This window comes from Emydura macquarii, unplaced genomic scaffold (assembly GCF_026122565.2).
Source record: "Emydura macquarii macquarii isolate MOO-44397 ecotype Brisbane River unplaced genomic scaffold, CSIRO-AGI_Emac_v2 contig_587, whole genome shotgun sequence".
In the NCBI taxonomy this organism is placed as follows: Eukaryota; Metazoa; Chordata; order Testudines; family Chelidae; genus Emydura; species Emydura macquarii.
Window position 1 is genome coordinate 15263654 of NW_027130724.1, and position 13118 is coordinate 15276771.

The 13118-nt window shown below is 39.7% G+C and overlaps 1 protein-coding gene across 6 annotated transcripts in view; it reads right to left on the reverse strand.

Moving 5' to 3' along the window:
- SBF2 (SET binding factor 2) overlaps positions 1-13118 on the reverse strand; it is a 547042-nt gene that overhangs the window by 434187 nt on the left and 99737 nt on the right. The gene's annotated exons all lie outside the window — the stretch shown is intronic.

Here is a 13118-nt window from a genome sequence, read left to right on the forward strand (position 1 = left end):
TAAGTTGACTTAAATCGACATAGAGCCACCGCAGTAATTACCGCTGTTTTTCGTGTCCACACTACCTCCTTTTGTCACTGGTGCACGTCCTTACCAGGATTGCTTGCACTGACTTTAAAGTGGCAGTGTGAAGGGATGTCGCCTGAGTTCTCAGCTTCCCACTGGGAGCCTGGCTGCTGTCCAGGCTTTCAGCTCTCGACCCCCCAGCAGCCAGGCTCCAGCTGCTTAGCTCTGTAAGGAGCATGAAGTACAGAGGGGCAGTAGCTGATGTAAGTAAGAAAGACTCTAACCTTCACAGTTGAGAAGAAAAGCTAGATAACTGTGAGCTGAGTAACTGATACCGTGATGTCTGAGGGCTGGTCTGCACTACAGAGTTGGATCAACGTAAAACAACTTACATGGACCTAATTACATCAGCGTACACACTACAGCCTTGCTCCAGCCAACGTAAGTGCCCTCCTACACCAACATCATAACTCCACCAGCACAAGAGATATAGGGGTTGGGTCAGTGTAGTTAGGGCGATGCAATGTCTGTGTAGACACTGCCTTACTTACATTGGCTGTTGGCTGCCATTGTCAATTTCCCAGCTCCCCCCTGCAGTGGGGGCTCAGATCAGAAGCTGTGAAATTGACAAGAAAGCCTGGTAGGCTCCCTGCTTTGAAACTGAGCTAGCACCAGGCTCACAGCTGCCTTCCCACCCCACTAGCCATCAGCTGGGTGCCAGGCTCCCAGCTGGAACCCCCACCCTGGGTGACAGCCCCAGCTGTGAGCCTGGTGTAGGCTCAATTTCAAAGCAGGGAGCCAACCAGCCTTTCTTGTCAATTTCACAGCTTCAGATGTGAGCCACCCTGCTGCTCTGAGCTGCCATGAAATTGACAAGAAAAGCTGGTAGGCTCAATGCTGTGAACACCATTGCCAGACTCACAGGTCGGGCTGTCAACCCGAGGCAGATGGGGGCTCCAACTGTGAGCCCAGCTACCCTCTGGGCTCTCACTTCCCCACTCCCCATGGAGGTAACCAGCTAACATAGAGCCTGGCTCCCAGGGAGTCGGGAGCATGCACCTCTATGCTGAGTTGAGAGCCCTGGCTCTCAGCCCTGACCTCTCCACTCCCCCCCAATTACTGCCCTCTTAGTTGGTGCAAGTGCCCCTGATGAGGACACGTACCACCCACAAAAGGAGAGTAGAGCGGACATGAAAAACTGCAATAATTACTGAGGTGGCTGCATATCAACTTAAATAAACAACTTTGTAGACATGGCCTTAGGTCTACAGAATACCTACAACAATAGCTTTCAGGGTGTGAACTGCCCTAACATCTCATGAGATGTTAACTTCAAGAATTCTCCTCTGTAAAACTCCTGCCAACACTGACCCAAGCAGATACATTCCAATTGCTTGGTATGTATGAGAGGTAGAGGGAGGCACATCAGACGCCACCCCTGGTATCTCAGAGGGATAACGGAATTCTGCAGCTCTCAAATGGAGGGAGACCACTGCTGCTATACCTGAAGAGGAAAAGAGAGCACAATGTTGCTTCCCCTGCTTCTCTGGGAGTGGAGGGGGAGTCGTGGTGTGCCTACAGCCCAGGACTGCCTTAATCTGGCTTGGTGTGGGAGATGGATTAGTAAAAAGGGAGCATGTGAGGCAGTTAAAAAGTGCACAATAAAGAATTTACCACATGGCTCTGTGATTTAACAGTTGTTTCTGAAATGTATCTCATGGATAATCACCTCCACATATGTGATTATATGTTTATTATATACACACACAAACATACAAGGATAAATAAACTACAAAAATAAAACAAGAACTGTCCTCATGAAAAAGGTGCCATTTTAACCTCTATTTCCAAAAGCTCTTTCCACACTCCAGTAGAAACTATGTAGCAGCAAATGTATTAAAGCATGTTTAAGATACATGACTGTTTTCATATGGTTTCAACTTAAATATAGAAAAGACTTAAATGTTTGTGTCTTTCCTCCAAAGTATTTATTTAAAACTGTTTTAACTATATATTATATCCATTTTTTACAACTGAATAAAAATTGAAGTGTTTTCTCAGAGGTCAAACAAACTTGTCTGTCATAGAGCTACCTTTAAAAATTTGTTCATAAAGGCCTAGCTCAAATAAATCCAGTTAGAAAGTTAAATGCTACTAAATCGTCTTTCTTCTGTCTACAAAATCACAGCAGCATTTTTCCTAGTGTCGTAATACATTTATGCGTTGCCTTTTAAGGCTTTTATTAAACAATCGTACCACCTAAATTATTGAACTTGTCTAGAAACACGTGCATTTTTGTACTTGTACACACTTGATCTAACTGCAAATTACAAGTCCATGACTATATTAGTTACACCCACTCATTTTTCCTACAGTGCACATGTACACCTGCACCCAGATTAAATTTAACATAAGCATCTATTTCTACATGACCGTCTCATTAAGTGAATTCTCATTCATTTCTCAAATATTAGTCATGAAGATGCCATGCAATTCAGCTGATTTAGCCCAACGACAAAAATGAGTACCCAACATAACATTAGGCATCAAAGCCTCCTTCTCTGATCCCTAACGAGTAACACTGTCTGGGAGAATGTGCAGCAGAGTTAAAATCTGCTTATAAATTAAACAGATTTGCAGAGATGTGTAAAGCTAACTTGTCCTACCTACATACTCTCCTTTTAAAAGTTCTTTCTACAAGCAAGAACAGGCAGTTGGGTTGTCTTGAAGCTTTTCTAACATTAGACTCCTTTATATTGCTTCAGTATTTATTTATTTATTTACATAACAGATACCAGTCCCACAGATTTACAGTCAAATTTTAATTCAAGTCACTCCTGTGGGAGTAACTCTATTGAAGCTAATAACAGGTTTATGCTAGTGTAACAGCAGAATTGGTCAAAGGTACCCCAATACAAATGTAATTAAGATTTTTGTTTTTTACACTGCAAGATAGTCATGTGGTCAATTTTTTTTTTAAAGAAAGAAATTGAATACAAGTTACACAGACATATGGACACATGCCTCATCACCCAGAATTAAAAAAATAAATCAGCAGAGAGAGTTGAATGAGATTTCCTAATACTCTCTACTTCTTAGATTATTCTTCTGTCATAGAAAAATTAAAATGTAATTTTAGTTTAAAGAAATTTTGAAGTGTAAAAACCCAATATATTCCTTTGCAATGGCATGAAGCTCTCTTTGACTTCGGTTTACATGGGTGCAGACTTCATCCTCCTTTTCAAAACTGGAGACCTGGATTCTGCATAGCACTTAAGTATGTGCTTAAATCCATCCCTATTCAACAAAGCAGCTGCATGTCCATGAAGCTTAAGCACATGCTTAAGTGATTTGCTGAACTGGAGTCTTTACTGGACCAATGTAAATTTCCTATTTTGTGGTATTTTTAAGATTAGCACAGTGTCTCTATGTATTACATTTTACTTCAAAAGGTATAAAGTTTCTTAGCACAGACAACAAACATGCATTTGTCACAGTCAGAGCCAAAGCCAAAGCACTTTGCAATTTTGCTAGGCAATGCATTGATGATCTGCTGATGCTGAGTTGTTAAAATAAAAAACATTTCCAACTTTACCTAATGAGCAGTCCAAACGAGGGTTTGGCAAACCTGAAATGAACTCTGCAAAATTTGAACTTCTGAACTCTGAACTTCTTTGAAATAATGAAGAAAGTCAACTCAGATGTATAATATTGGTGATTTTTATTCTATACTTTGTTTTCAGTTAAGCCAAAACAAATAGTTTGCCAAATGGAGAAACCATCATGCTAGCAGTAGTGAGTAACGTTCTTAATAAGTACACAAAACATATTATTCAGGCAAGGAGGAAGGAGGTTTTAAAATAATTTCCCAATCATTTGCCAGGGGCTCACATTTTATAGTTTCTGTATTCAATTACAAATTGTGTGTGAGGTTAAATTCCATGCACCACTTAAGGTGGATGTGTGGGGGGAAGTAAATAAGAAGGGGAAATTTCTTCATTTCCCTTATAAGTAACATGAGAACTTTCAGATGCATAATTTGGGTAGAATTTGGTCCAGTATATCTACTATATAAAAATATTAATTTCACAGGACATTTTAGCAGATGTCCGTAAAGTTCATTCCTCAGAAACTTCATAGACTTTTTCATGTGTTCTTCAGGCCCAGAAAGCATATAATGTTTACTGTAAAGAGAGAAATAAATTCTGCTCAACTCAAACCCTTTTGACTTCAACAGGTTTCCACAAAGTGTAAATCCTGGTTGAATTTGGTCCAATATATCTGCTGTATAAATGTACTAAATGTATATTAAACAAAACCAAAGTATACATAAAATTAGAAACATTTAAATAAACTTTCCAATCACATGTATATCTAGTTCAAAGCCATAATTACATTGTATAATGTCCAAACTCTTTTCTAGCACAGACTGGTAAAATACTTTAAACAAGGAACACACTCAAGGTGGTGATAAAGCTTCAATATTGGTGGACGAGGACATGGATGATGAATGGTTGCAAATGAAGATACAATGGTAAACAAACAGATTTGAGCCAATTAGTAAAATTATGATTGCAGCAATAGCTGAAAATGAGAGATGAATTAGGGTCACCAACTTTCCTAAGTGAATGGCTCTCCAAATGATCTTTAGTAGTAGTTCCTTTTGGTCAGTCAAGCGTAAACCTATTACACACAATTCTCATCCTCACACTCAGAGGCCCTGGACCGGCGGTGCCGTGTACGTCCTCGGTCCCGGGCACCCTTCCATGCTGGGGACTACTCTCTTGACGCCTCCAACCTGGAGGATGATAAGGACTGCCTCCATCGCTGCGAGCGGTGCTGATGAACAGAGGTACCGGAGCATCATCTCGGTACCGATGATTTCCGGTGCCGCTTGTCTTGCAGCCCTGCAGACGCCTTCGGTGCCTGAGGTTGGCGCTGCTCCGAACTCCTCGGTGCTGACCTGGTTCCGCATCACGGACTGCGCGGTGCTGGGTGTTCCTCTGGTGACCAGGCTCTGCACTGTCTAGGTATGGGCGAACTCCTCGATGCCGGGGATTTGGAACAGGAGCTGTCCGAGCGCCGCCTGGCAGACCTCGACTGGTGCCGCCTCCTGGCATGAGCTGCCTCCGGTGCCGGGGATCGATGTCAGCGCCAAGAGGGAGACTCCACGTCCTGTGCCGGAGTAGGTCGGCTCGACAATGCCAACCTGGAGCGACTACTTGGGGAACAGCTCTGCTCTACCCTCGGAGACCGTCCGGCATGAAATCTTCCTCCCCATACCGGGGATCTCCATCGCCATTCAGGGGCACCCAATGCATGTTTCCCCCGTGACACCAGCCCCTTCTCCCTCGGCGGAGGGGGGGATGAAGGTAGCGTAGACAAGGCCAACAAGGCTCTTGCCGCCTGAAAAGCCTCCGGTGTCAACAGCATCAGTAGGGGCACTCTCCTACTCCCAGGAGTCAGGGGAGGCTCCCTGACTGGAGATGCAGGCACCGGAGAAGTCTCGACGGGCCGGCTCTGGTGCATCTCCATACTTGACCCTGCCCATACCGATGGCGCAGGGGAGCGTCTGCACTCCGCACACTGTTTTTTCTTCTTCGGTGCCAGCGATGTTTCACGGTGCTGAGTCAAGGGCGGTGCCAACGGTGCGCTCTGTACCTAGGTCACGCTTAGTACTCGGACGCCGGCGGAGTGCTGCCTCCATCACCAGGGCTTTCAACCGGATTTCTCGGTCCTTTTGAGTCCTCAGTTTGAAAGCCCTGCAGATCTTGCACTTCTCTTTTCTGTGGGCTTCCCCCAAGCACTTAAGGCAGCAGTCCTGGGGGTTGCTGAGTGGGAAGACCTTCCCGCAGGAGGAACATGGCTTGAATCCCGGCGATCAGGGCATGGCCTGACCGCTCTAAGTCCCCACAGGGACTTGCCTTATCTCTAACTACTCTTAACAACACTTAACAACTACTTACCTAACTAAAACTAACTTAGAATATCAAACAAGTCCAAACAAGGGGAATAGTACTTGCTGAGAGCAAGGGTAGTTCCAGCAACCGTCACAGGCGGAAAGAAGGAACTGAGGGGGTGTAGGGCCGGCAGCGCCTCATATACCGCGGCATGTGCACAGGGCTCCAGGGGGCACCGGAGCCGGCCCTACAGGATCTGCTAAGGGGGAAAAAGTTCCAGGTAACCGTGCACGGAGGCATGCACACACCTATAGTGGAATGGACATGAGCAAGCACTCAAAGAAGCAGCACAATTATGCAGTTCAATCAGTTTCGATCATCAGAATATGAAAAACAACATACATAACCACTGTGGCCAGGGTCCCTATTTACATTGTCCATGTGTATTACAATGCTCTAATATAGCCAAGAAAGAAGTTACTCTTTAGTTTATGTACAAAATGAAGTACTACGGTAAGGAAAACATTATGGACAAGAGGGGAAATATGGGTATAATCCTCTCTCCTCTGACCAAACAGTCTAATCTATACTATGTACTAAGGAAAAAATACACATAAAACTAAGTTATCTGTTTTCCTGTCTATAGTCTTATCCATTTATCAATTCTCTCATCACAGAAGCTGGCATTGTGATAGAATGTTATGCTGTGTAGTTACTGACAGTTTCTTCCAAGATCAATGCTGCCCCCAAGATAGCTACCAGAAGATGTTAACAAACAGTGCAATCTTATCCTTTCCTTTCAAAGAACTGTCAGTGTTGCTTCTTCACTGCTGACATGTTACACTAGCCCAAGAACTGGAAAAACAATATTGTTTCCAAACCTGAGTTTCCTGGATGATGAACCAAAGACGTCACCTACATGATAGCTCTAACTTTTCAATCCTAATGGGTTTCACATTTTTAATTTACCAAGTCTGGATGGCAATCAGAACTCAGCTGATCTTTAAAACTGTTTAAACAATTGTCCTTAATTCAACCTTTGTATAGCTGGGTTTCATAGTTTATTTTGGAAGTTCAAACTTTAAATGGTTTGGCTTAATGGATCATTTGAAAAAAAAAGAACATTTTGTTCAACCAGAAAACAGGCTTTCCTCCAGAAAAATAACATTTGTAGCATGAATATATGAAAATATCTCCATTATTATTGTGTATTTTAACTGAAATCTATGTATTTTGTAGAGAATTCTAGCGTGCCTTTAAATCGGCTCATTGACTGTAATGGTTTAACTAAAATTCAAATCATCATTAGAAATCAGATAGCTACATTGTTGTGTCTGAAATATTTATTTACCAAAAAGTAAGGAAACTTGATATGATAAATAATACCCAAGTGTTACAATTTCCATTTCCTGAGACAAGATTAGATACAGCCCTACAGTTCGGAATCAGTAATGGAATAATTTGAGCTGGAAAGGTTGTCTATTTCCTCTCCTTGTACTGAAGCAAGAGAGTGACTTAAGACAGGATTGGTTTTGGAATAATTAAGGTATATCCAGTGCAAATGAAAGTATGACAAAGTCATTACTATTTATTCAGACAAAAAAAATAAAATGAAAAAGAAGATGAGCCCTCCTCCAGTGCAATCATTCTAAATTGATGCATGGATGTTCAGCATACTAGTTAAACCTTGTTAAGGAAGACAAAACAGCAATCACATTGTAGCATTGTAGAAAGAGCATTGTAGAAATTCATAATTCTTCCGTAACCATTATCAACCTCAAAGATACTTGACTGAAGACGCAAGAACGTTGTCTCTACATTTTCAATCGACTACCATAATTATCCCAAATTTGTATTGAACAGAAGGATGGCTTTATGGTTCTAGTTTTTTATTGTTAATATCCCCCATTTTCTTCAGTACCTTAACATTATATTACACTATGATAAACTGTTTTAACTTATATGTTTATATGTTTAACTTCTGATGCTGCATTAGTAGAGTTATCAGCCTGTAATCTAGCAATTTCCTTGAAACCTCCTCCTTCAATTGCTTTTGTGAATTTAGTGCCTCTGTAGAATCCCTTGTGCAAAATTTCTGACGTGTTTTTGGATCAAAGCCATCATCCATCAATGTGTTCAGCATTCAAGATAAAGGTCAGGAGAGACACTGATACTAAAATATTTATTTGTAAATATGTTTAAGAAAATTGGCTGATTACTTTAATTTTTCTTCTTAACTTAGCTTTCAGATGGTCACTGCTGTCCAGGTAGAGAAGATATTTTTTCTTTAGACTACAATTCAAAAACAAAAACCCAAAGCCTTTAAATTTCCAAGCAATTAATGGTTTTGGGAGAACAAAATATTTTAGTACCACTCAACCTAAAATTTATTTACAGTCTTTAAAGAACTAATAAAAATATCCCGTTTTCTTCAGTACCCTAACTTTATATTATACTATAATAAACTCAACTTAAATGTCTACACTTGTATTTCAGTGTATCATACAGTACTGGTTAGGAAACTGGACTGCATTTCAGTGATTTGGGATTAGAAGTTACTCAAAGCAACCGCTTAAAGAATAGCCATAGGAGAAAGGCAGTATTGAAAAACAATAAAAACTAAAACCTATATATTTTTCAAAACCACATGTCACTACAAAACATACCTATATCATATCATTTCACAAAATGCAGAGTCTTGGTCACTTCTCACAAACAAAATGTATTTTTTCCAGAAGCAACACATATATTTTCTCCCTTTCAACGAGTAGGTGACAACTGGAAATAATAAAATATAAATCAAAGCAATGGAGTAACGAAAACAAAAAGTTATACGTACTGTATTTATGCATCTCCAGGTTTATCATCATTTAATATTAAAGAAAGCCACAGAATGATTTTGCAATATTATTCTTGTACTTTGTGCATCTGTCACTAAAATTAACACTGATTCATTTGTGTGGCTGTCTGTGGGTCTCATTGGCCTATTATGTTAAAAAAAAACTGATAAAAATAACTATGAGTTACAGAGGGGTAGCCATCTTAGTCTGTTTTTAGCAAAACAATGAGAGTCCAGTGGCACCTTAAAAACTCCAGCATGAAATTGCAGAACTGGAACTCTCATGCAAACTTGACACTATCAGACTAGGTCTGAATAGAGACTGGGAGTGGCTAGCCCACTACAAAAAAGAGAAAGAAAGGAACCTTCCCTTCCTCCAACACACAAATAGAAACAGGAGCACTTATACACCTGAATCATAGCCTCTATTAAGATATGAAGAGGAGTAACAAATGCAGCCTTCTCTCTCTCCCCTGTATGTAGGGCTTTGGATGTGTCTGTCTCTATGGTTGTATGTGTGTCTGTGTTTTAAAGTGTTTTAGCAATACTTGTCTTTTTATTCTGAAAGCCTGACAGGTCTCACTAATTTTCCTCCATAAAAAAAATAAATACCATGACAACTCATAATGTATAAGCTTTTTGGAGTAGAAACTGTTTCTTTATATGAGTTTGTCTAGTATTGACCACAAAGTATCCCAATCCTGATTGTGGCCTCTGGGTGCTACAGCAATAATAAATAATAAAAACATAAATATGCCAACTTATAAGATGAAAAGATAGAAGCCTGAAGAGGGCTGTTACAATCAAGATATGAGTTAACTTGCCTCTCTTTTTCAAAAGACTCCTGAGAATGGTTGTGCAACAGGTGTACAAGTAAAAAGCCAAATACTTCTCATTTACCTTAACCTTCTGAACAGGTAATCTTTTTCCAGTTTAGTTCTTCTCATATGTCATTGTCATATGTCTGACTTTTGTTTTCTTTATATAATTTTTTGTGCTTATACAGCACTTTTCATACACAGATGTTTAAATTCTTTACAAAAGCCAGCAAACAATTTTCTGATGGGGGAAACTTATGCACAAAAAGATTAAATAACTTGCCAAAGATCACACAGCAAATTAATGGGACAGTTAGGAAAAGAACTCAATTCCCCTGATTTGTAGCCTTTTTTGCTCAAGCCTCTATACCAATGCTCAATGTTCTACTCACTCTTTTTTTCATTACTTCATTTAAATAGGCTAGTGAAGAGGGGACTATATTATTTCACAAAAATAATTTTATAACAGCTTTTCTTTTAGTTTTTTTCCAAAGATACAAAAAAATTAGTTTCAAGCATACTCACTTAGAAAAGATTAGAGTTGTCATCCATCATAGTTATATCAACAAATCCTTAAACTTTCAGAACCCACATTATATCACATTGTGAGACATAAATTTTCCCTATTAGACAAATTTATAAAAGCGACAAACCCAAGAAGACATTTTCAAGAGTTTTACTGCTGTAAAATCAGTCTACATTCTAATTCTCAAATTACAGATTAAGCTATTATGTCTTGTACCTACTGGCAAAACACTTTTCATTCTACTCTAAACACAACATTCCTAAACCATAACTATTTACCTAATTCATCCAGCCTATACTTTTTCCTAGTTATTGCCATAGTTCCAGAGCTAAATGTACCTCTGACCCCTTCCATAGTCTGTTTAGAGGTCTCAGCCCTCCATCCACCTCTCTGTGAGCAGAGATTTAGGCTTGTAGTCTCCCTGCAATTCAGTGTGACTATCCCAACAGGCTTCATTTAACCTCCATCTAGAATCTACTATTCTGTTTTCTCCCAGGGGCTATGACAAAAGTTACCAGCTTTCACAAAGCACAGTACATTTATTTATACAAAAGCATTACAAAGAAAACGTGCTTATTGTTTTATTATATTCTACCTGTATACTAAGCTTACCACGTGTAACCCATCTTCCACAGAGATCCTCCCTTCCAGCAGGATTTTTGGCTTCTTGAGGTACAATGTCATGTCAGTTTCTGGATCAAGATGAGGGACTCTGAGTCAATTCTTGATGACCCTTTATACCAAAAACCCTTTATTTGTCTCTTAGCCTTTTGATCCCGGTCTGAACTCTTATATGCAATTCTTCCCAGGGATGGTACTTCTATGGAATGTTTACCTGTCCAGGGATTAGCAGCAATTACCCTCAATGATTTTAGCTGTTGGGGGAAGTTTGGTAATCTTCCCATCTACGGAGCTAGAATACAATCTCTAGCTCACAACGATACACACAACATTTAAAAGACACACATGCTTATGAATAAACCCTTTGCCCATATCATCTGCACATCTCAAAATAATAGACTTCTGAAGTTTCCACACTTCTCACATCTGTCACAGTTAAGTCAGTAATAAATGCAAAGGAAAATGTATTTTTGTCACTATTCCACAGTTGCTATCTAACCTCTATTGGCCAAGGCTTCCCTGAAATTATATTTTCAGTCCTAGGTGTTTCATTCCCATGAATCTCAGATTGACTAAGGATTTATTTAAGGGGAAAAAAAGATAAGAAAAGGAAAAAGTTGGATCTCCCAGCACCCAGAAGTCACTATGCAGAGCAAGTAGAAAGTCTATAGTTGAATGCATATTCCTCCCTGCCTCAGCCATTCTCCACACCCAGACATTAGTGGAGCAAGGTAGGGAAGGAAGGAGGGGAGCAGAGTCAGCACAGCCACATCATAGGCCTCAACATTCTCTGAGCATGAAAATGACTGAACAGTATTAAAAAGCAGAAACAGATAAACAGTAAGGAGTCTACAGAGGGAAGAAAAAAGTGGACATTCCCACCACAAAGGGAGAGGAGAAAAGCCCTACACCATTTCCCGCTTCATGAGTCAGATAAAAGGGAAGGTGCTCTATTCTTTTCAAAAGTTACCTTGGTGAAGGGGAACAGACTTCGTTTTTTCTCCCTGAATACACTAATGAAGTCCTCACCCCAAGAAGACAACTACAGGTAGAAAGAGAGAGTTGAAAAAAGGCATTTTGTGGAGGATAGAAGAATGCGGAGCCTCATAAAGAGCTCCCAAAGGTTTGGAGACGTTTTCAAACTTCTGGACATTTATCTAAACTCAAAATATCTTTTGAGGTCCTGAATAAATATTAAAATAACCCAAAATCAGCAGCAGCACTCATGACTCTCCAGCAGCTATCTATTTAAATAATGGCCAAGACAGATTGCAGAATTGTCCCTAGAAAATTTTCAGATGTTGACAACTATGAAAATCTGATTTACATAAGGAGTCTTTTTTCACATGTACTATGTTTTTACTGTATTGTATTCTCATGAATTTAATACACCTTATGTTCAAGCCAAGTAATCATTAGACTAGATTCTTGGATCACATCTATGAAAATATTTTTCTGACTGTGTGACTTTTACAAGACACAGAAAACATGTTCTCAGAATATGCTCTACTATATTCAAAATCAGTGAGTTATAGTTACACCACTGAAAGATACTTAAATTTGACACAATGCAGAAACAGACCATAGAAGCTAAGTGCTCTTGACTATCACCAATGAACCAAGGAAAACATTTTCAGTTGTATTAACATGATCTCAAAAATATCATCTTACAATGGTGCCTGATGTAGCTATATTGGTAAAATAAGATATATTCAATGGTGGTTCTTAAAAACTTGTGAATTGTCTTAGAAAATTACATAAATATTTACAGAATTGAAGCTATTTCCTATAGTGAAGTACACGGCAATATTGCAGACAACGAGGTAACCCTCTCTCTTTATCATAGGTAAAACTGACAAGTGTGAGGGCCACCGTGTCTGACAATGGAGAATTATACTGAAATGGAATTAAACGAATAACCAGAATTCAGGGATATATATGTTCAGCTCTCTTAGCTTCGCAAGTCCCCTGCTAAGCTCCCTGATAAGTAAGACTCAGCTATGAGTCTCTTACTTGCATAATCACTGTACTGTTATTTCTCAGTAACTGTAAAGTGATTATGCAAATCTCTCTGCTTGGATTGACTACAGTCCCACTCCTCTGCCATTTGTATTCATACATTTCAAGTTCTAGATCAGTAAAGACAATTCTCCATTCTCTTCAGCTGAAGCAGGTCAACTCCTAAATTTATATGAGGCAGAACAGGAGAAAGGGGAGGAGGAGAAAGGCAAAAAGTTTCTCTCACATTGGAAAAGAGAAAGTGTAACATGGAAAAATAAGAGGAAGAAAATTTAAACATATTTTTTTAATATAGCCAACTGCAAGATTATACAGCAGGTCATTCAGGATTGAGGACTATATGCGAAAAGCAGTGGCTCTGAAAAGGATCTAGTAATCATGGTGGATAA